At 41.7% G+C, this 23,542-nt stretch overlaps 1 protein-coding gene and 1 pseudogene across 1 annotated transcript in view; one reads left to right on the forward strand and one right to left on the reverse strand.

Moving 5' to 3' along the window:
- Positions 1-5,906: 5,906 nt before the first annotated feature.
- The window catches only part of LOC126355256 (uncharacterized), a 121,436-nt gene continuing 103,800 nt past the window's right edge, over positions 5,907-23,542 (forward strand). The window contains exon 1 of the mRNA XM_050005544.1: positions 5,907-5,945. The gene's annotated coding sequence lies outside the window, so the exon portion shown is untranslated. The remainder of the gene's footprint in view (positions 5,946-23,542) is intronic.
- Positions 18,410-18,527, reverse strand: LOC126289863 (5S ribosomal RNA; annotated as a pseudogene).

A 23,542-nucleotide genomic window follows, 5' to 3' on the forward strand; every position in this document is an offset into this window, starting at 1 on the left:
TGGGGTTTGGACGTCCGTGCCTATCTCGATATGACCTTTCCTGGGCGATGGATTGGTCGTGATGGGCCAACGGTTTGGCCTCCACGCTCTCCTGACATAACACCATGAACTTCTTTTTATGGGGTTATGTCAAGAACGAGGTCTACCGAACACGTGTACCAGATCTTGAAACCCTGCGGCAACGGATAACCACAGACGTTGAATCGATCCCTCCAGTGATGTTGGCTTAATGTGTGGAGGGAAATTGAATATCGCCTAGATCTGCTACGTGCTACCAAGGGTGCTCATGTGGAAGTTCACTGATGTGTGAAAAACTTTGATAGTTTGTAAACAATTAGACACCAGTTATCAATTTATGTAATCAGGGAAAGACTCTTCGGACGCCCTGCAAAACACAAGCGAGAAACTTTAAAGGGTTGGTTGTTCACTGATACCTGCTGGGTATTTTCGTATAAGCGACCACGTCTACTGTGTCTCGTTACAGAGTAATAATATAATAATGATTTATTTAATTTGTTACCCTGGTCACCTATGTTTCTGCGAAAATACCTCCATATCAATGAAAATGACTATAATACGTGATTATACTAACACGGAAGGATTCGGGTTCTAGAATGCTCCTGTGTAGAGGTAGGAAGGTACTGTGATAAGGTTGCTGTAATTGTGCCGATCTTGCACTGCAATCACTGAACCCACAGACAAGACCTACTCGTCATCCCTAATTCTGTGTCTTTTGCCTCGTATCACAGTTAACGTTCGACTGACACTGCCGGAAAAAGAAACTGAGACATAGCCGAGCAATGATGAACGCAAGCTTGAGAGCGCAGCCTAAAGCGGGCATTACTGTTGTCAGCAGCAAACACCGTCTTTGAAGAAAGAGGAGTGTACAATGGTGCAAGAAAAATTTTTGATAGACAGCAAAGAAAAACTTTAAAATTGACAACTCCTTCTATTCCGTAGAAGAAAATCTATTACTGTAATATGTAGAACGTGGTGGATAGGAATTACTAACTCAGATCTATGTATCTTTTTTACTGTTTGTAACATAAAATAATTGTGGCCAAGATAGATACGAAGCCCACACCTACTACAGTAGTATAAGTTTATATGTCAACTAGCTCTGCAGATGATGAAGAAATTGAAGAAATGTACCATGAAATAAAAGAAATTGTTCAGATAGTGAAGGGAGACGAAAATTTAATAGTAATGGGTGACTGGAATTCGGCAGTAGGAAAAGGGAGAGAAGGAAACATTGTAGGTGAATATGGATTGGGGCTAAGAAATGAAAGAGGAAGCCGCCTTGTAGAATTTTGCACAGAGCACAACTTAATCATAGCTAACACTTGGTTTAAGAATCATGAAAGAAGGTTGTATACGTGGAAGAACCCTGGAGATACTAAAAGGTATCAAATAGATTATATAATGGTAAGACAGAGATTTAGGAACCAGGTTTCAAGTTGTAAGACATTTCCAGGGGCAGATGTGGACTCGGACCACAATCTATTGGTTATGACCTGTAGATTAAAACTGAAGAAACTGCAAAAATGTGGGAAATTAAGGAGATGGGACCTGGATAAACTGAAAGAACCAGAGGTTGTACAGAGTTTCAGGGAGAGCATAAGGGGACAATTGACAGGACTAGGGGAAAGAAATAGCGTAGAAGAAGAATGGGTAGCTCTGAGGGATGAAGTAGTGAAGGCAGCAGAGGATAAAATAGGTAAAAAGACGAGGGCTGCTAGAAATCCTTGGGTAACAGAAGAAATATTGAATTTAATTGATGAAAGGAGAAAATATAAAAATGCAGTAAATGAAGCAGGCAAAAAGGAATACAGACGTCTCAAAAATGAGATCGACAGGAAGTGCAAAATGGCTAAACAGGGATGGCTAGAGGACAAATGTAAGGATGTAGAAGCTTATCTCACTAGGGGAAAGATAGATACTGCCTACAGGAAAATTAAAGAGACCTTTGGAGAGAAGAGAACCACGTGTATGAATATCAAGAGCTCAGATGGCAACCCAGTTCTAAGCAAAGAAGGGAAGGCAGAAAGGTGGAAGGAGTATATAGAAGGTTTATACAAGGGTGATGTACTTGAGGACAATATTATGGAAATGGAAGAGGATGTAGATGAAGACGAAATGGGAGATACGATAATGCGTGAAGAGTTTGACAGAGCACTGAAAGACCTGAGTCGAAACATGCCCCCGGAGTAGACAACATTCCATTAGAACTACTGACGGCCTTGGGAGAGCCAGTCATGACAAAACTCTACCAGCTGGTGAGCAAGATGTATGAGACAGGCAAAATACCCTCAGACTTCAAGAAGAATATAATAATTCCAATCCCAAAGAAATCAGGTGCTGACAGATGTGAAAATTACCGAACTATCAGTTTAATAAGTCGCAGCTGCAAAATACTAACTCGAATTCTTTACAGACGAATGGAAAAACTGGTAGATGCGGACCTCGGGGAGGATCAGTTTGGATTCCGTCGAAATGTTGGAACACGTGAGGCAATACTGACCTTACGACTTATCTTAGAAGAAAGATTAAGAAAAGGCAAACCTACGTTTCTAGCATTTGTAGACTTAGAGAAAGCTTTTGACAATTTTGACTGGAATACTCTTTTTCAAATTCTAAAGGTGGCAGGGATAAAATACAGGGAGCGAAAGGCTATTTACAATTTGTACAGAAACCAGATGGCAGTCATAAAAGTCGAGGGGCATGAAAGGGAAGCTGTGGTTGGGAAGGGAGTGAGACAGGGTTGTAGCCTCTCCCCGATGTTATTCAATCTGTATATTGAGCAAGCAGTAAAGGGAACAAAAGAAAAATTCGGAGTAGGTATTAAAATCCATGGAGAAGAAATGAAAATGTTGAGGTTTGCCGATGACATTGTAATTCTGTCAGAGACGGCAAAGGACTTGGAAGAGCAGTTGAACGGAATGGACAGTGTCTTGAAAGGAGGATATAAGATGAACATCAACAAAAGCAAAACGAGGATAATGGAATGTAGTCAAATTAAATCGGGTGATGCTGAGGGAATTAGATTAGGAAATGAGACACTTCAAGTAGTAAAGGAGTTTTGCTATTTAGGAAGTAAAATAACTGATGATGGTCGAAGTAGAGAGGATATAAAATGTAGACTGGCAATGGCAAGGAAAGCGTTTCTGAAGAAGAGAAATTTGTTAACATCAAATATAGATTTATGTATCAGGAAGTCGTTTCTGAAAGTATTTGTTTGGAGTGTAGCTATGTATGGAAGTGAAACATGGACAATAACTAGTTTGGACAAGAAGAGCATAGAAGCTTTCGAAATGTGGTGCTACAGAAGAATACTGAAGATAAGGTGGATAGATCATGTAACTAATGAGGAGGTATTGAATAGGATTGGGGAGAAGAGAAGTTTGTGGCACAACTTGACTAGAAGAAGGGATCGGTTGGTAGGACATGTTTTGAGGCATCAAGGGATCACAAATTTAGCGTTGGAGGGCAGCGTAGAGGGTAGAAATCGTAGAGGGAGACCGAGAGATGAGTACACTAAGCAGATTCAGAAGGATGTAGGTTGCAGTAGGTACTGGGAGATGAAGCAGCTTGCACAGGATAGAGTAGCATGGAGAGCTGCATCAAACCAGTCTCAGGACTGAAGACAACAACAACAACAACAACAACAACAACAACAACAACATAAAATAACTTAGAAACGTTCAGAACGTAGCCCTATGTACAAATTAATTTGCGATGTGAATGTCAAATAACTCGTTCCACATCATTGCAACCTATCGTGTCAAATGATCCGCGGAACATCTAATTAACGGACTAGCCAACCGTGAGTGAATGGAAAAACTTGCATTTGCACTGTTGTGTACTGTTTTCAGGGAAATCAAACTCTGAAACGAGCCGCCGGAAAGCGTGAGTTCGCTATAATAAAATAGTGAAAATGGGTACCCGAACGACCTCTGAAAGTTTGTCGCTGGATTTCTGGTTCAACCCGCACACGGGGTGCCACAGGAGCAATGCTCGGTATTCAGGGATATGACGGGAATGACCGTTCGAAGCTAAAAAGTCCAGTAAATATGGGCTCTAAAATACATACCTTAAGGGCTATCTTGTTGAATAGAAAACATGTGCTTCTCAATAGCTCATAGCTTTGAAGGTATGCACCTCACAGACCACGTTATTGGAAATATTTTTCTTTTTTTGGTCCACAGTATTATCTCGCGAAATCTTGAAGCAGAAGATGGAGAAATGCTCGTAGCTCGGGGATATGCATTTTAGAACCCCTTTTACTAGATTCGTTTGCTTAGACACACAGTTCCTGTCGTATCCGTGAATACTGACCATTCCTCCTGGTACACCCTGTACATGAATATAGTTCCTTTCACACTGCACTCGCATTCGGAAGGACGACGGTCAAATTCGCGTCTGACCATCCAGATTTATGTTTTCCGCGATTTCCCTAAATCTGAGCAGGCAAATATCGGGATGGTTCCTTCGAAAGGGCACGGCCGGTTTCGTTCCCCATCCTTCAAACTTTCCGAGCTTGTGCTCCGTCTCCAATGAACCCGACGACGCGGGACGTTAAACCATAATCTCCTTTTGTTCGTTTTCATTGTTTTATAATTTATTCTTTACAAGATGCATATTGACTGAAGTTATATTTGGTTTCCCTATTCCTGATAGAAGATATGACGACTATTTGTTTATGCTCATTGACTGGAATTAATGGCATTTTAAAATCTTGATTTTATGCGATGTATTATTTGATAAATGTATCGTACTGCGGTGGATGGCTTCCGTCTGTATTTTACTATCCGTCTATGGAACAAGATACCAAGTCTGCTATTGCTGAACTTTGAATCTCCACCTGCCATTCAACGACATATGGTAAAACAACAGGTTTGGGACTCCTTTATTAAAGAATCCTTAGAAGTACACATGGCGGAAAATATGATGAACTGTAACAGCGGTTACTAGTTGAAAAATGCGTGATACGCATCAGCTCCACGATTTGCTCTAATCGAAGATGACAGACAGAGCAGGTCGATGGCCAGCAAGCAGCGCAGAGAACAGCTGAGTTCCGCAATTCCATCAGCGACTACCCTGTTCGCAGGGTAGTGTTGTCAGTCTTGTCACCGCGATCTTGACGCATGCGCAGAATACACGCAGCGCTCTAGTAAATTGCAGTACGTGTGAAGATCTCGGCAGTCTTCGATGGCTCACTTGAAGATGACTGGCAGATGCCTATTCGAGATATCCTGGAGTATAGTTAAGGGCTACGGCCTGCAAGCCCGAAATTTCTTTGCACAAGTTATTACTAAATAATCAGTATTACATCTGTCACTAGCGTGATCACTTAAGTACAGCTGTACACGAAAAAGTGCGCACAGTTTCGTACATGCATTACAGGAACTGTGAAACAGCGCTACGCCCGTAAGTACTAAGTAGTGAGACTACAACGTAAATAGCAGCTTCGTTTCGCTTAAGTAAATTACTTTTTGTGGTAGATAAAGCACTGCTTCGGGGGCAACTGGTTAATTTCCCGGTGTAGTAGGGCACATAATTTTGACTTCTTAAACCTTGACTTTCGCGCCTTGTGACATAGACATACGTCGGCACTTAATCTCATGTCTGTCTTCCGACGCTTTTCATAAAATGAGCCAGAAGTATGTGCAAAAGGTAGGCTCACTAATCGATGACTATCTGCTAGTGCAAGAGATGATTTCCGTCTGCACACACTTGTAGTGATGAGGAAATCTCGATGAGAGGGATATCGATTTCCTGTTATCTCTGGCGCGTTCCCTCTCATACACTCTCCAAGTGTGACCCATGCGTAACGATGACGCCATAAGGCGCCCACCTTATCTGTGATAATCTGCGCCTTCAAATAGCCGCCTGTAAACCGTATCCGCTATCACTGTCCGCGGATCGCCACCCACCTCCGTTTACAGGTAAGCTGTGTAACGCCTCGCTGCTCTGTCCATTACGTTTTTTGCCGACCTAGTCGACAACAGCCACTCTGAAATTTAAGTTTTTTTCCACTTACGTGTTCCAAAGTAGATGTGTACAAATTATATCCACTGGCAAATTCTCTTACACCACTTTGTGATGCGTTATTAACACGAGTCTTTTGTATTTTCTGCGTAGTCGCCATCATTTCCAAGGAGGCTGTATAACTGAACGGATTTTTTTAAAGCGTTATTGGCTGATTTCGGCTCTACAGCCATTTTCAAGTGAATTAAATGGTTCAAATGGCTCTGAGCACTATGGGACTTAACTTCTGAGGTCATCAGTCCCCTAGAACTTAGAACTACTTAAACCTAACTAACCTAACGACATCACACACATCAATACCCGAGGCAGGATTCGAACCTGCGACCGCAGCGGCAAAAAAAAAAATAAATAAATAAATAAATAAATCGTATTGAGCACAAACTAGGTTTCTTCTGTCTCTACAACCGTCAGGAATTTCAAAATTAGCTAGGTGCGAGTAGGATTAGAGCACTGACGTATCCGTACAAACTTTATTGTGTACACAGACAGTGCATCCGTTGCGGGAATAGAGAATTTCTACCATTTGTTCCTGTTACCGACATTGACACTTGAAAGATATCTGTCCTACGGAGTCCCAGATTTTCGAGCATGTTTTAATTTCAGTATCATAAATGTGACGTAAAGTTATGCAGGGGACAGAAGACCATTACTATTATAATCAGTAATTCTGCATTCATGCTGAATGGGCCGGACAAGGAATGACTTTATAGCTCATATGACGCGTTTAGGAATTTATCCATCATCAGACTCCCAGGATCCAGTATTGCACGTAGATATGACGTTAGTTACACATACAACTTGAAACGCGATATATACCTGCAGTAAGCATTCCTGGAAATCTGGTGATGAAGAAATTCTGAAGTGCGTCGTATGAGTGATAAAGTCATTCCTTGCCCGATGTTAGACTTTTACCATTGCGACCGAGTCAACCTCAATACAGAACTGCTGATTGTTTTAACTTCAAGTTCGACGTCGAATAGCAAACGCCAAACATTTTTTTCATGATCTGTAATTACAGATAACATTATTTTTCCTTTATTTCACTGTGAAACCTGACTTCTTGCCAAATTTCATGGTTCCAGGTCATCGGGAGGTACGCTACAGGTTGTGATGATTGAGTTTCCGAGTTTCAAAACATGTGACATAAATGGAAGTATCCTTTGGTTGTATTGACTTAGAAGCTTACATGTATTACACCGCCAAGGGCCTGTACACCTTACTACCCGTCCCTGTGAAAAATGGTTTTGAACAGTCGGACAGACAGACAGACAGACAAAGTGAGCCTTTGAGGGTTCGGTTTTTACCGACTGAGCTACGGAACACTGAAAATTAAAAAGTTACTTGATTTATAAGGCAATGTATACACCGTGAACCAGAATTTGCGTATTCTGACGCCACAGCGCTATTCCAGCCATACAAACAGTATAAAAAAGTATAATAATATTTCATTGCATGCACATTATCGGCATAAAAAGGTCATTAAAGGAAATCAATTTGGCAACAGTGTAATCACATACAGAATGAATTTTCACTCTGAAAAGGAGTGTGCGCTGATATGAATCTTCCAGGCAGATTAAAACTTGTGCCTGGCTGGGAAACGAACTCGGCACCTTTGCGTTTCGCGGGCAAGTGCTTTACCGACTTAAATATCACAAGAGGTCTCGTCGTTACAGGTATACTTCCGCCAGCACCTCATCTCCTTCCTTGCAACTTCACAGAAGATCCTTTGCATCCCGTAGAGGACTACGACTCCTCGAAGGTAGCTCAGTCATTGGTGGAGCAGTTATCCACAAAAGGCAAAAGTCTCAGGTTCGAATCCCGGTCTGGCACTCAGTTTTAATCTGCCAGAAAGTTTCAGATCAGTGCACACGGCGCTGTAGACTGAAAACTCATTCTGGAAACTGTCATTCAGGTCGTGGCTATATCATGTCCCCGCAACATGCTATCTTCCAAAAGTGCAAGATACGGACGAGAACTTCTGTGAAGTTTCGAGGTTACGAAATGAGGTGCTGTTGGAGGTGGAGCAGTGAGGGAGAACTTAAGAGATGGGGGTCGTGAGTCGTGCTTGGACAGCTCAGTCAGTAGACCACTTGTCCGCCAAAGACGAAGTTCTCAAATTCGAGTCGCAGTCTGTTATACAGTTTTAATTCGCCAGGAAGATCCAAAAGTGGAATCACGCGCACGGCTAGTATCTGGAGACAATTTTGTGTAGTTGTGCTGCCCTGTGCTGCAGTGAATGACACATAGAATTACAGTGGTCTAGTCCGTGGGTTCGGTACAAGCTCTAGGTGTAAGTTTTTTTCTACTTTTAGGATATGTGATATGGTAACTGGCTGCTTATTTGTTATACAAAAGTTACAGCAAGTATTATACAAAACACGTGAAATTATTTAAGAGAATCATAGAAATCACAGTACATTCATTTTTATTATTCCATTCTGAAAGTCGTATTTTGTCTTTAAACGTTTACTATGTTCTCTTCCATGCTTTTCACCCCACCAAGCATTTCTGTCAACTGGCATCTTTGCCTCTCTTTTTTCGGTCATAGCTCTTCCCCCAACATTACAAAAACGGCACTACCTCTATCAGTCCTGATCTGTCTCTATTCCTTTTTATCCTGGGTAGCTTTCCTGGAATCATGCAAATCATATCGTCATATCGCCTAGATGTAGTACTTTGCATAACTTCAACAAAAATGAATTCGAACCAAGTTTCTAGTATATCCTCCTGTACTATCGACTACTAGCCACTACCATGTTGATCTCTTTTATGTCCGTTACATTTCTTTACGACATTACATCGCCAGTAGTTTAAGCATCCCACTTCACTGATAATTACCAAACTCTCTTATTCCATTCGGCCGCTGAATGTGTGGAAGAAGCAGTAACGCGGTTCCATGCTGCTCTTGTAACTGCAATCTCTTATGTTGCGAAGCATCCAGAGGAACGTGATGCAGTGAGTAGCTGTTTGGACGTGCAAGGAGACCGCATTGAGAATACGTCCTGAAGACTGTATATTTTTGTAAAAGACATGCTGACACTGATTTAAAGTATTACAACTGGCTCACATTTCACTAATATAGTATTCATGTATAACGCCTTCACAATTATAAGTTTTGCAGGTACTTACTGTTTTTACAGCCTATGGTGGGTAATTTATTTTTTACTTATTATTATTCTTCATGAAATTTCCGATATGTAATCCCAGAAACTCTGTTACTTCCAAAACTGGCAAACTGTCGTCGTAGGATGTTTGTCGTTCAACAGAAATTGCACATTTCAGCAATATTGGATTAATCAAAATTAGAAAATAAAGAATTTACACCCAGACCCAAAACGCAAAACTTTATCCCATGCACTAGATACGCGGTACAGTTACACAACATTGACTCAAGATACTAGTCGCACGTGAAACTACATTGCTGCCAAATTTCGCTCCAGTTTCTAGTGAACAGAAGTTCAAGGAACGAAGTTCTGTTATGAGACACGTTTGTACTATTAGTATGCAAGGCGTCGCGGTGTGGTGTCCGAGAGCGCGAATTATTGTTCACACTGTGTATGAGACAGAAGTAAGCGTCGACGACTGTCCCGCGGAGAATTCATGTTTATTTCCCAGTACTGCCAGAGATTTTTGCTTGATGGGAAGGACTGCACCCGTCTCAAAGAACTTCAAAACCGATAACGGCCTGAAGCGCGGCTTGTTAATCTCATGTCTCTCTATTTCGCATCCACATGATTCTTTTGTCTCACATGGTGATCGATTCCAATCGTCTCGTCTGTGGGCAGAGAGGCGGAGTTTTTCTTTGCTTTTTTTATATACGTTACATGGCATCCAAGCACTACACAGGGCGTCTAATATAACGACGCATCTACATTGAAGCACACGACATAATCGTTGCAATGTGCCCAATACAGGACAAAGCCAAATTGCGCCGATCAAACATTGAATTTTGCTCAGAGATATTTTCCGAGCATTTTGATATAAGGGGTCCTTGATCTACTATGGCTCGTACAAGAGTAAAATTCTGACAAGGTTCCAGGCAGACTGCTTGGATGATTACAAGAACGGACACTGGAGAATGGGGTAGTCTCAAAGAAATCAAATTGGAATACATAAAAACGATAAACTGTAGCAGTGGAACCTCTATTTCAGCAACTACTTCGTCAGTTGCGGACACGCAAATAGAATTCTCCTTTGGATATAGTGGAGAAAATCATGAAACAGAGCAATGAAGTAATTTTGATTGATCCCGAATTTTTACCCCAGTTCCATTTCTTTCTGTGAAAAGGCCTCCGCAGGAGTGCAAAGCCTGAAATATACAGTCACCTAAATGGACAACACAAAACTCAGAGTATTGCAACATGCTCAGGCCATGCAGAAGTACTATAATGACGTGACAGAAAGTCATAGGCTAGCGATCTACACGTATACAGATGGCGGTAGTATCGCGTACACAAGAGCACTGCATTGACAGAGCCGTCGCTTGCACTCAGATGATTATGACCGTACGACAGGAATTAACTGGCTTTCGCGGAATAGTAGCTGGACCTAGACGCATGGGAGATTCCATTTCGGAAATAGTTAGGGAATTCAATATTCCGAAATCCACAGTGTGTCGAGATTACCAATTGTCAGGCATTACCTCTCACCACAGGAAACGCAGTTACTGGCTGCCTTCACTTAACGACCGAGAGCAGCGGCGTTTACGTAGGGTTGTCGGTGCTAACAGACGAGCAATAATGCGTGAAGTAATCCCAGAAATCAAGATGGGAGTACGACGAACGTATACGTTAAGACAGCACGGTGAAATTCGTCGTTAATGATCCACAGCAGCAGACGAGAGTGCCTCTGCTAACAGCACGACATCGCCTGCAGCGCCTCTGCTGGCCCGCTGACCATATCGGTTGGACTTGAAAACCGTTACTTGGTCAGATCCGTCTCGATTCCAGTTGGTAAGACCTGATGGTAATTTTCGAGTGTGGCGCAGACCCAACGACGTCATGCACCCAAGTTGGCAACAAGACACTCTGCAAGCTGGTGGTGGCTCCATAATGGTGTGAACTGAGTTACCTTGGAACGGATTGTGTCCTCGGTTGTGTTCGGTTATTTGGAGACCATTTTCAGCCATTCATGAACTTCATGTTTCCAAAAAATGTTCACATCAGTCCCTAAGCTTACACACTACTTAACCTAAATTGTCGAAAGGACAAACACACAAACCTATGCCCAAGGGAGGACTCGAACCTCCGCCCGACCAGCTGCACAGTCCGTGACTGCAGCTCCTGAGACCGCTCGGCTAATCCCGCCCTCTTGTTTCCAAACAACGACTGGATTTTTTATGGATGACAATGCTCCATGTCAGCTCGCCACACATTGGTTTGAAGAACAGTCTGGAGAATGCGAGCGAATGATTTCTACACACAGGTCGCCAGAGATGAATCCAATCAAACATTTATGGGGTATAATCGAGAGGTCAGTTCGTGCACAAAATACTGCACCAGCTACACATTCGCAATTATGAACGGCTATAGAGATAGCGAGGCTCAGCATTTCTGCATGGGACTTCCAACGACCTGTTGAATCCATGCCACGTGGAGTTGCAGCACCACGCCGATCAAAGCGAGGGCCGACACAATATTAGGTGGCATCCCATTGTCACCTCACTGTATGATGTGTTTGCCGTCGCTGCGGGAACAGATCAGCGTAGCGTCGTTGTTACGCTCACTTGTTGCAATTAGTGAACCCGTACACGAGCTGCATAACCGCCAACACGTCGTAAGTAATCCTGTCAGTACTACAATGTATCATTCGTGATGTACAACTAACACTCTCGGAAATGCCGAAAGGTACTGAACTCAGGCTTGAGGGCGAAGAATGAAGGGGACATCAGTGTTGTCAAACAGCAAGTACCATGGATGAACAGAACAAGTTCGCTTAGAAACGAGGTACCCAGCGCTCACTGACGACGTGTGTAACGTTTTGCAGACATTTTCAGTACAATGCGGGTACGAACTTGAGAGCCGTAGGTGCATTTCGATTGTGAGGAATGCTACCATCTGGAAGGACACGTCCATCACTGCCAAGACAAGTCTCACCCTTGTCCTAACTGTAATCTTCCCTACCGCGACTATGTAGCAGAAATTTGGACGATGAAGACAGCGGATCGTCGCAGGATTGATGATCTGGAAATGTCGTGCTACAGAAAGGTACTCCGAATGCGATGGGTAGCATATCGAACCAATGAATCGATTCTGAGGCAGCTTGGCATCAGAACAAAACTGTTGACTCTTATCAACCAAAATTAGTTAACCTACACTGACAAAAATAATTAATGTAAAGTAATTAAATTTTGGGTATCTACTTGTCTATGTAACGTATTGAAGACATTAATATTGCAAGATCACAGGTTAATGTAAGTGTGAGATAACCCACGGCAAACGTGAAATTATCGTGCATTAATTACCTCCAGAACGTTGAATGCAAGCAAACGTGCATACCTTGTACAGGTGCGGGATGTTAGATTGTAGGATGGAGTTAGATGCCGGTTGCACTTGGTCGGTCAATACAGGGACGATTAATACCAAGTTGTGGATGGCGTTGGAGTTGCGGGGCGATGATGTCCCATATGTGCTCGATAGGAGACATATCTGGTCGTCAAGCAGTCACGGAAACAGGTCAATACTCTGTAGAGCATGTTGGGTAGCAACAGCGGCTTTCAGGTGAGCGCACTGAGTACAAATTTGCAGTCATCGTTTTTGGGAAACCTACGCGACAGTGCTCCTGCTGTCATGCAAAATCTCACCCCGGACCAAACTCCAGATCCAGTGTGTCTAGCACGCAGACAGTCTGGTTGCATGCCCTCAATTGGTCTTCTTCTGACCAACACAAGGGCATCAGCGGTATCGACGCAGAACCAGCTTTCATCAGTAAACGCGACAAATCTCCAACCTGCCCTGCAATGAGCTCTCGCTTCACACCTATCGCAAATGGCAGTGATTTGGGGTCAGTGGAGAGCAGGCGACGGGGCCACTGGCTCGGAGGTGTCCTTGCACTAACCGATCTGGAACAATTCACTGCGTCATTATGGTGCCAACTGCTGCTCATATTGCTGCTGGAGAAGCAGTACGAAGCCCATTAGGCGTACGCCGAACACGAAAGTCTCTTTTGGTAGTTTCACATGGCCTTCCGGAACCCGGCCTTCTCATGACTGTACATCCTCGTGACCACCGGTGCCAGCAGTTATGTACAGTGTCTATACTCCAGCCCAGTCTTTCTGCAGTATCGCAGAAGGAACATGCAGTTGCTCTTAGCCGTATTACACGGCCTCGTTCGAACTCAGCGAAGTGTTGATAATGGCGTCTTTGTCGACTTAAAAGCAACTCACCACGTCCAATCTCAAAGGTGACTAACGCTCACTACGTTACATCGTGTATTTAAAGCAAACCTGATTTGCATCCTCATACTGGCACTAACAGCGCCACTCGTATGTGACTGGGCGAAATTCGAATAGACATCGTCTTTCGGATGTAGAAACACAACACGCCTTTAAACTTTCGTTTATGGCGCGTAACTCCCCCTTGGCGTTGTGATTTTCTTTCCATCAATGTATTTTGCTCACATTGCCAGAAAGCAAGAAGCAATGGAAAGAAGAATGATGGAGAAAAAAGTCGGCAGCCGAATACCTAGAGGACGTGCACAATTACGATGGATAGACGAAACTGAAATCTTGACCGGGACAGGTTTGTAGCAAGCAAGCCACCATGCTCAAGACAGAACTCCGAGGTGAGAGGTCGTCGAAGGACTTAGCACATGATGGTCACTACAACCTCGCGTAACGAAAATAACACAGGGTCAGTAATCAAGCGAAATGTAATTACTGCGCAACGAACCCAACGGACACCACGGGTTGGACGAGTACAATGTAGCTATTACGTCTTGTAGTTACATACAGATTTGTATTTCCGATTAGTTGTTCTCACCGCTGTTTGCACATCATATGATGGCGGCAGACCACATCTGCAGTAAGCCATTCATACGCTAAGGTATTTTGGACAACCAGGGCTAAGTAAAATCTGATCGACTCGACAGGGATCTGCATTCCAGTCTTTCACAAGGTGATGTCAATGGTTGTAACCACTTTTAACACTCGCGATTCTTGATTGCCGAAACTGTTTCTTCGGCGTAAGCAGTTAATATTAGTTTGTGACCATGCCTCGCGGATAAAGATAATGGGCTTAGCAATGGAAGTGTTAGACAGATGTTATGCGTGCATACTAGTATTTGAAATAATTTTAGGTTTCATAGTAGCTAAAGTCGTCGTTGAGTTTACGATATAGAGACAAATGTATTCGTCTTACTCAAAATAGGAGACATTCTCCCCTTCATCTTAATAATTATCCACGGTTAATCTCGACACAGGTCAAATAAATTCGTTGTTGTAACTTCCATTTGCATTTTGTTCACAGAAACCTCTTTTATATTCACCTTTAGCAGAAAATTTACTTTCTCACTAATTAATCTAATGCTGGCTCTTCGGTGAAGGTCCGGCCGTCGCGAGTGTGACATCGATCAACGCCGCTGACTTCCACACAGCGACTTCAATAACCGGGTAACGTCACTCACACAGCGCTCTCGACGTTCCGACCTCGATAATCGATATTTATATGCATCCGTCGCCTGTGTGAGTACGCAATTACTAACGCTGAGTAAGCAGTCGCGGGTCTCTTACACATTGCGTCACGTTCTTCGCCTACGGGACGTTCTTCTCAGACGAGTAATTCCAGTTTTTACTAGCACTTTTATACAGTAGATCTCTTAGGAGGTAGAACTCGTGGAACCGCCTACTGGTTGTAGGCTCACTGAAATCTTTCGTCAGTATGTTTTTATGGCGTTGTTTCATTGCATATAACGAGTGGCTGTATAACGGAAATAGCTCGTATACGTGTACATACTCCTTAAAATTAATTTCATTAACTATTCTTTTCTTGTTGTCCCCAGTTATGTGTAATATTGTGTTGATAATTATTAATTTATTTGCATCTAATCACAACTGAATGAAACAGTTTTCTCTTGCCATACGCGTATTGCCTTCATTATGTGCAGATCGTCTTCAGTGGCCTGCGATATATACAAATTTGTGTTTAAATTATTTTACTTTACGTCTTGGGCGGCATTACGCATATATATGTGGTTATAAACAGTTCTGGCAGTTTATGATTATCTATGGAGTAGTAATAGTATAAATTTCGTAGATGCTGGTCTACAAGTGTTCTATTTCCTGTTTTACTGTTGTTCTTCTTCTGCTTTCTACCACAAGAAATTTCGTTTTCACAGCAGTAGGACATGTTATGTTTTGAATGGTGTTGCCAAATGTTAAATAGTATTACCAGCTATTGAATGTGGCGTTGTGATGTCAGTGATCTACCCCAGGGTGTGTGTTTGTGTTTGTGTGTGTGTGTGTGTATGTGTGTGTGTGTGTGTGTGTGTCTGTGTGTGTGGTATTTTTTTCACTATGCTTAGGTTGGGGATTTTCTCTGCCCGGGGACTGGATGTCTGTGTTGTCCTCATCATTTCATCACCATCATCATCATTTGTGACAGTGACTACACTGGATCGTGTAAAGATAATTGGACTGATTAAAAATTGGGACTTTGTACGGGCGCTGATGACCATGCAGTTGAGCTCTCCAGAAACCGATCACCATAACATTCACTATGCTTAGGTGATATCTTTTGGATGATGGTTTCAGCAACTTAGAATGAACAAGATATGGAAATCACTAGGACAAGGAACCACAACAACCGCTAAAGATACATACGACGATGTCAAAACTCACAGACATGCATACACACACACACACACACACACACACACACACGCACACACACGGATGGAATACTAATATCACAAAGGCACATTCAACGGTTGGTAATAAAAATCAACATTTGGCAACACAATTCAAAACATAAAATCAAGTAAACAAACCTCCATTTTCTAGTAACCTGAAACCAAAATTTCATATGACAGAAAGCAGAAGAAAGACAGCTTTATAAGCGGAAATACGATACATGTAGATCAACATTTTAGGCATTTGAAAGTAGGAATTTATACTATTACTACATCACAAATACAAAATGCAAACCAAAATAGTTTAAACATAAATATGTATATATTCCAGGGCATTGAAGATCCCTTGCAAATACGAGTAGTAAAGACGAAACGCGTGTGGTACGAAAAATTTGTTTTATATGAGTTGTGATTAGACGTCTCTGAAGAAATAATTATCGTCATAATAATTTTTAAAATTACATGTGGCAAAGTCTTTTTCGATAAGGATAAAGAACGCAGCCTAGTTCTATGACAACAGACAAAGCGAGGTGTCCGTTCGTAAGACACAATCCGGCGGTCGTGTCACAATCAGCGACAGATGGCCCTCTTACGACTCGTATCTGTAGCGGAAGCCGAGCGGGAGGGGAGCTCCAAAGCTCAACCTGGAGCTATCCGTTTCGCAACCTTCTGGCAGACGACAGCTATTACCGACTGACTTTGACCTGCTAACGCACGGCGCTGAATCCAACGACGTGTCTTTAGAATCTCTACGTCTGTTCCCTTTCAGAGTTTATAAATTCACAATGAATCCGTTTTGGATTGCTTAGATCCCGTCCTGAGACACCTTCTAGAGATCCCCCTATAATCGGTTCCATGTACACAGGCCCAGGGGTGAACTGAAGTTTATAGGAGTCCAAAACAGTGATAACCAGCTACCAACAAACCAACCAGCAGTAGTCGCAATATTGCAACATCATTTGACTTGAGGTGTCGATTGACATTTTCCTTAAGGGTTTGATTATTGCCGACATCTAGATGGTGCCTGAGGATGGAATTTAATTACGCCAGATCCGATTCCATGTGACTTCATAAACTTTCAGAGAAAACAGCTGAATGAGCAATTGAACAGTGTAAGCAGAAGCCAAGTTATGCACATGTGGTGCACGTAGCGCTGAGTTAAATTCAGTTTGATTGCGACATCAGACACCCGACTGACAATGTGACAATATATTTTCAAAAATATCTGTGAATCTGAAACGAAAATTAAAACACATGGAGCCGCCTCTTTTGCATTTGATTTGTTTACCAAAGCTGGTTGCCTAAATACAGCAAATGCAAAAGAGATGGATGCAGGTCTTTTAACATTCATTTCGTTGTTGAACAGCCGACGTCCATATTTCCTTCTATTACAAGGATAGAAATACAAAGATTATCTATTAATCAGTTTTGAAGCAATCCATTTTATTGCATATTAACGGTTTTTGGTGAACAGAAGCTTTTATGCGAGAAAATATTTACAAAATCTACATTTACATCTACAGTGTAAAAACCATAGTGAACCGCTTGGCTGAGGGTACTTGCCGTTGCTCCAATTTTTAGGACCTTTTACCAATCCATTTGTGTATGGATTGATGTAAAAATTATGATTAAACGCCGGTGTGTGCAATCCCCACGGAATTTATATGCAGGGAGTTGTAGTATATTCCTAAAGTAGCTGACTTGACTACCTGGCGTTGCCTGCGTATGTCTTAATTCCCCTCTTCTATTAGTCCATCTCCTCCGTTCCCTTCTCTCCCCCACATCTGTGTCCATGTCCTTCTTCCCTCTCTATCTCTCCTCCCCCCCCCCCCTCCCCATTTCCCTCTCATAGTTACCATCTCCACTCATATAGGAGATCACTGATTCTTCCCCTACACTATTTCCAGGTAGTAAGTGGTATGCGTACAAAGTTTGGTTGAAATTGGGTTAATAGTTTAAGAGGACGTGTGGAACATATATACATACATGATGTAATGAGTTCAAGTGCAGATATTTATACATGTGGTGCCTTGGAATGTAAACACATCAGTGTGTTGGTTTTTTTTTCTGTGTGTTGAACAGGCTTCCCACAAACGTGTCGCATAATTTACTATCTGATTTTTTTCTGTACAGTCATAATTGCACTACTAAATGTACTGTGCCTGTCAGGATAGGCTAACCGTTTCGCGCCCACATGTCCCCACTTCTACACTTGACCTGCTGCCCAGCGGAAAATAAGCCTTAATGGATTTCTCTTGCTACATATACTCTGACGTACTAACCAACCTAAAAACATGCTACTTCTAAAACTAAAGTAAACTCCGTCCGAACAGACCTTGGAAAGCCCAATGGTGCCGACCGGTCGCCGTGTCATCGCGTCACGGGATGCGCATGTGGAGGGGGGCATGTCAGCACACCGCTCTCCCAGCCGTATGTCAGTTTACGAGAACGGAGCCGCTACTTCTCAGTCAAGTAGCTCGTCAGTTTGGCTCACAATGGCTGAGTGCGCCCCACTTGCCAACAGCACTCGGCAAACCGGATGGTAACCCATCCAAGTGCTAGCCCAGCCCGACAACGCTTAACTTCGGTGATCTGACGGGAACCGGTGATACCACTGCGGCAACACCGTTGTCATACTACTTCTAACAAGTATAATTTTTAGTCTGCAAATGAAGTAAAAGCTGATGCAATTATATTCAGAACGCAGTTTGCAGTCAATCAGCATTTATACCCGTTACGCCGTACACATACATCCCTTTTTGTAATATTTATGGACAGAAATCTTAAAAGCGGTTCTTGGAAGTAGGTTTTTAAGGGGTAGCTTGTGTCTGTCTTCGAGCGTCTGCCAGTTCAGCCCTTTCAGCACTTTCTACGGCTAACAAACCTTTTACCTTCTGTGTTGCCCTTCTTTGCGTATGTTCAATATCCCTTATTAGACCTATGTGGTTACAGGTCCCACATTTGAGCAATATTCTCGGGTAGCTCGCTAGAGTGTTTTGTAAGCCATCTTGTTACTAGACTGATGGCTTTTCCACAGTACTCTAGCGACGAAACGAAATCTGAATACTATGTGTCATTCCGTTTTATATCCCTACAAGTCGTTACACGCACGTACTGCTTCTAATTGTGATTTATAGAGAGTGTGGTCTTAGTATATTACGTTTTTTGTTTGCTGTGTGTAATTTTACATTTCTGAACATTTAAAGCATGTTACCAATCTTCGCACCTTTTGAAATGTGATCGACATCGGAATGAAAATGTGTGCAGCTTTTCTCATAGAGTACATCATAGATAACTGCATCATCTGTGATATGTCTGAGGTTACTATTAGCATTGTCTGCAAGGTAATTAATATTTATTATGTAAAAAAAGATTCCAAACACGCTTCACTGGGGCGCACCCGAAGTTAGTTCCACATTCGTCGATGACGTTCCGTCTAAGATAACACGTCGAGTCTCCATACCAAGCAATCATTAAACGAGTCTTAAATTTCGTTTACAGTCACTGTATGGTCGTGCTGTTGCTAATAAGCGTTGGTACTGCATTACAGTGGAAATTAACAAAAATTTGTTTTGTATCACTGGAATACAGAACACAGTGCTACCAGTTTCGATTTTGCAAAATTCATTTTCAGACGACTTACATGGTTTTACTTTCAGAACACATGGTAAGTTGCTTTACAGCTTTGTTATCCTACAATAAACATATATGTACTATTTTGTAATGTACGAAAATGACGGGAAAAATCGAGGTTGGTTTACAAAACTTATATTAGAATATAACGTATCTGAGACGTCCGACTGTATTCTAGTTTTCGACGTATTTCGCCAGCAATTAACGTACGCGTTATGCTTGACGTATAAAAGTCACACTCCGTTGTCCTTCCCATTAGCCACGTTTGTTGGGCAGAAACATTGGTTGTAAAAATCCACCAAATCTCTCAGTCCACGGTTCGTTCACGAGCAGTCGCCTTTATAGAATCTCTGTTTGCCTCTCTGTCTCTGTTGTATTGATTTGCCTTTAACTTGCTGTTAACTCTTCTATCGCATCGAGTACATGTTGTTGAGTTACACAGTGATACTCTCAATGCTATATGCTAATAATAATGTGATGTATTGCTTGTCATGTTTAGCAACCCACACGAAGTGATAAGTACTCGTCTGTACGATTACCTGTCGGATACTCAATTTCCTTATTGTTTCCACAGTTCATTTATCCGTCGTTTCTCCCACTTAACATAGCTTTTAAACTGTCGAAATATAATCTCAAGCGAATGGCGCTGATATCTGTGCAGCCCAGTTCATTAATGGTATAATGCATTACAGCGCACATCAGCTATTATAGAAGCAAGTGCCTCGATTTTTGTGGTTTTCGTGACATCGAACGAATGTTTATCTGGTGAGATGGGAAATCAGCCGCATACATCTGTCAGCATCATCATCTGGTCAGCATCTCCTTCAAGGCTCGTTACATATTACAAGGAAACATTATCAACTTGACCTTACATTTCAAGCAGTAAAAACCGCATTAATAAGATATCAGCCCCAGCAATCTGTCCTGCTGGAAAAGTTTGGCTATAATTCTGATAGCACACACTTAAGACCTTTTTTTTAAAGGCAGAGCTCTTAATCTTTCCCGTGCATTTTTTAAAATTAAATTTTTTTTTTTTTTTTTTTTTTTTTTTTTTTTTTTTTTTTTTTTTTTTTTACATTCGCTACGACCCACTGCAGCCGCTCAGTACTGTACAGTGGAGTGAGTAAGAGGGCTGTTGAAATACTTTTTTGCTAATTTGCTTTGTGTATTGTGTCACCTGTAGCTGCTGCCAAACATCTCTTTCTTTAGATTATCACGCTGTTGCGATTCACAAATACACTGTAAACGAAGGAAAGGAATGAGTGTGTCATTAAACTAACTGTGTAGCGCTATTTAATTATTTGCATCACCGTTGTGTATTTTCTTTATATGTTGAAGCTGGCACTGTTAAAGTGAAGTACATTTGCATGAGATACGGCATTGGTCAACGTCAACTGTATGAGTAAACTGCGAATAAAAAACCATTAACTTAACATTACAATAATTCTTCAAGTCCTTAGTTTTATTCATTTTGTTTGTGAGGTGTATTTGTAGCTCCAGAATATCAGTACGAGAGTATTGTTGAAATACACTTTTGAAGTACAATGATACAAAGGTTTTCCGTGATACATTTCATTCCATTGCTGTAATCTGTAACACCTGAGGATATAATTACATTAATTCTCAGGGGGGTACACGCCTACTTTGTGTACCATGTGTTTGGCAAGCACAAGGAGCCCTAGCTAATATGGTATTTGCTTATACAACTCTACACATTGGTACCATATTTCTCTAACACAGAATTACACAGCTATGTGATCATTTAAATGAGAGACAAACATTTTTTATTTACTACGTCAGTGACACATGTTTACGCAATTACACAGTTGGAGGTGAGCCGCCAGCAGTGGTGGACGTGGGTAGAGAGATGGCGGAGTTTTGAAATTTGTAAGAATTGGTATCTTGAAATGATATATATATTATGACTATAAAGGCAAATACATTGTTTGTTCCCTATTAAAATCTTTCATTTGCTAACTGTGCCTACCTGTAGTTAGTGACTTCCGTAGTTTGAATCTTTTAGTTAGCTGGCAGTAGTGGCGCTTGTTGTATTGCAGTAGTTCGAGTAACGAAGATTTTTGTGAGGTAAGTGATTTGTGAAACATCTAGGTTAATGTTAGTCAGGGCCATTCTCTTGTAGGGATTATTGAAAGTCAGATTGCGTTGCGCTAAAAACTATTGTGTGTCAGTTTAAGCACAGTCATGTATAATTTTTCTAAGGGGACGTTTCACACTGAACGAGTGTGTGCATGAAGTTGACACATGAAGTACTCGCTTTACTTACTATTTTTCGCCTAAAACAGCGTGTGTTATCGAACAAAATTTCAAAACACGTTGGGCAGATGTGTCCATCTCCCCCTTCTCTTCCCTAACTTTCAGCATCATGCCGAATAGAAAGACTCTGGTTATCTGTCCACTGCACAGTAACTCGCAACTGGGCTTTAGGCGGCTGCAGCGGGGCAGAACGAGTGGAAAACAATCGGTAGACGCCGAAGTTTAAAGGCTGTTTTAATTTTTTAAAATATTTTTACAATTTTCCTCTCTCTAACATCCACTCAGGTTCTATTCCATGTAAAAAAAACTGTGGAAAATTTGGCTTCAGTGGGACGTGGGGCCCCTAGTACTTAAAAACTGTTAAATTCATAAAAAGATAGTCAACTTCTGCGTGGCGAATTCATCTGTCCCCCAGGGCAGATAGTTGGTTTTACTTCAATCTCCTTAACTGATTGCGTTCTCATGTTACAGGTCGGATTGCCTGGGTGACACACCAATTTCATTGACAAAGGCAGGTAGAGAGAAGCCGGAGTAAGACGAGTCCTCCACTTTTGCGACCCAAGCCAGACCACGTTAATAGTTTCTCACTTTCAATAGTAGCGATGAGCTGAACTGTGATACCTCCATATCAATGGTTTATGTAAATGCTACTTTGGAGTACATACAATATTTGGTTTGCGATTTTTCTGTTTTAAATTGCAGTTCACTAATTCGCAACTCGTATACCTTTGCACTCTGCCGACGTTAAAACGCAACTGATACAAGTTTGGAAAGTTCTGCTAGTGTACGAGTTATCGCCGTAGAATCAGGGTTTTCCGAACCGTGATCTGCGGAACTCTTGCGTTCCGCGGAAAGTGAATAAGAGTTCCGCGAACAAATATTATTAATGTGACGCTTTTTTACATTTTGACGATACTAATTATTTTAAAAAAATCATTTTGATTTCTGTGTTATTAGTTATGACTTAAAATGGAATTAATCGCTGAATAAAACAAGTTTTTCTCAATTTAAAAAAAAATGTCTACCTTCAAAACAAGCAAGATGTTCCATCAAAGTACCAGGATTCACAATGTGCACCGTCAGAGGAAAAGTTTGTAAACCCTGTCCGTAGATGGTGCATTGTGATTAGTCTTAACTAGCAACTAAAAGGGCACTGGAAAGTGTATCTGCTAACTGGTATATATATAGGGTCAGGTGGACTGTGTCAGTGCAAAGGAAGTGATATGCTGTCGCCCGTAAAGTATGCAAACTGAGTTTTTGATTAGTATAAGTAAGTGTGAAATACATTTGAGTGAATAATGAGAATTCCATTCTCCCCCCTGCTAAAGCCGTCCCCCAAACTTTATGGTTACTGATAAAGACTTGGTTGTATGTTTTAAGGTTGGGTATATGCAAGTGAAAAGACTGGGAAGTACAGAACTTTCAGTGAAGAGTTGAAATCGACATTAATTTAAGTGCAGTACTGGAAGATAGGCACAAAAAGTCACCTGTGTATGGCAGTGTAGTAAAAAATACACATAAATTATTTAGCGGAGTGTTCCCTGCCCCTCCTCCTCCAATTTTTCGTAGTCTATGTACGATATACAGGGTGTTTAAAAAATGACCGGTATATTTGAAACGGCAATACAAACTAAACGAGCAGCGATAGAAATACACCGTTTGTTGCAATATGCTTGGGACAACAGTACATTTTCAGGCAGACAAACTTTCGAAATTACAGTAGTTACAATTGTCAACAACA

This window comes from Schistocerca gregaria, chromosome 1, assembly GCF_023897955.1.
Source record: "Schistocerca gregaria isolate iqSchGreg1 chromosome 1, iqSchGreg1.2, whole genome shotgun sequence".
NCBI lineage: Eukaryota > Metazoa > Arthropoda > Insecta > Orthoptera > Acrididae > Schistocerca > Schistocerca gregaria.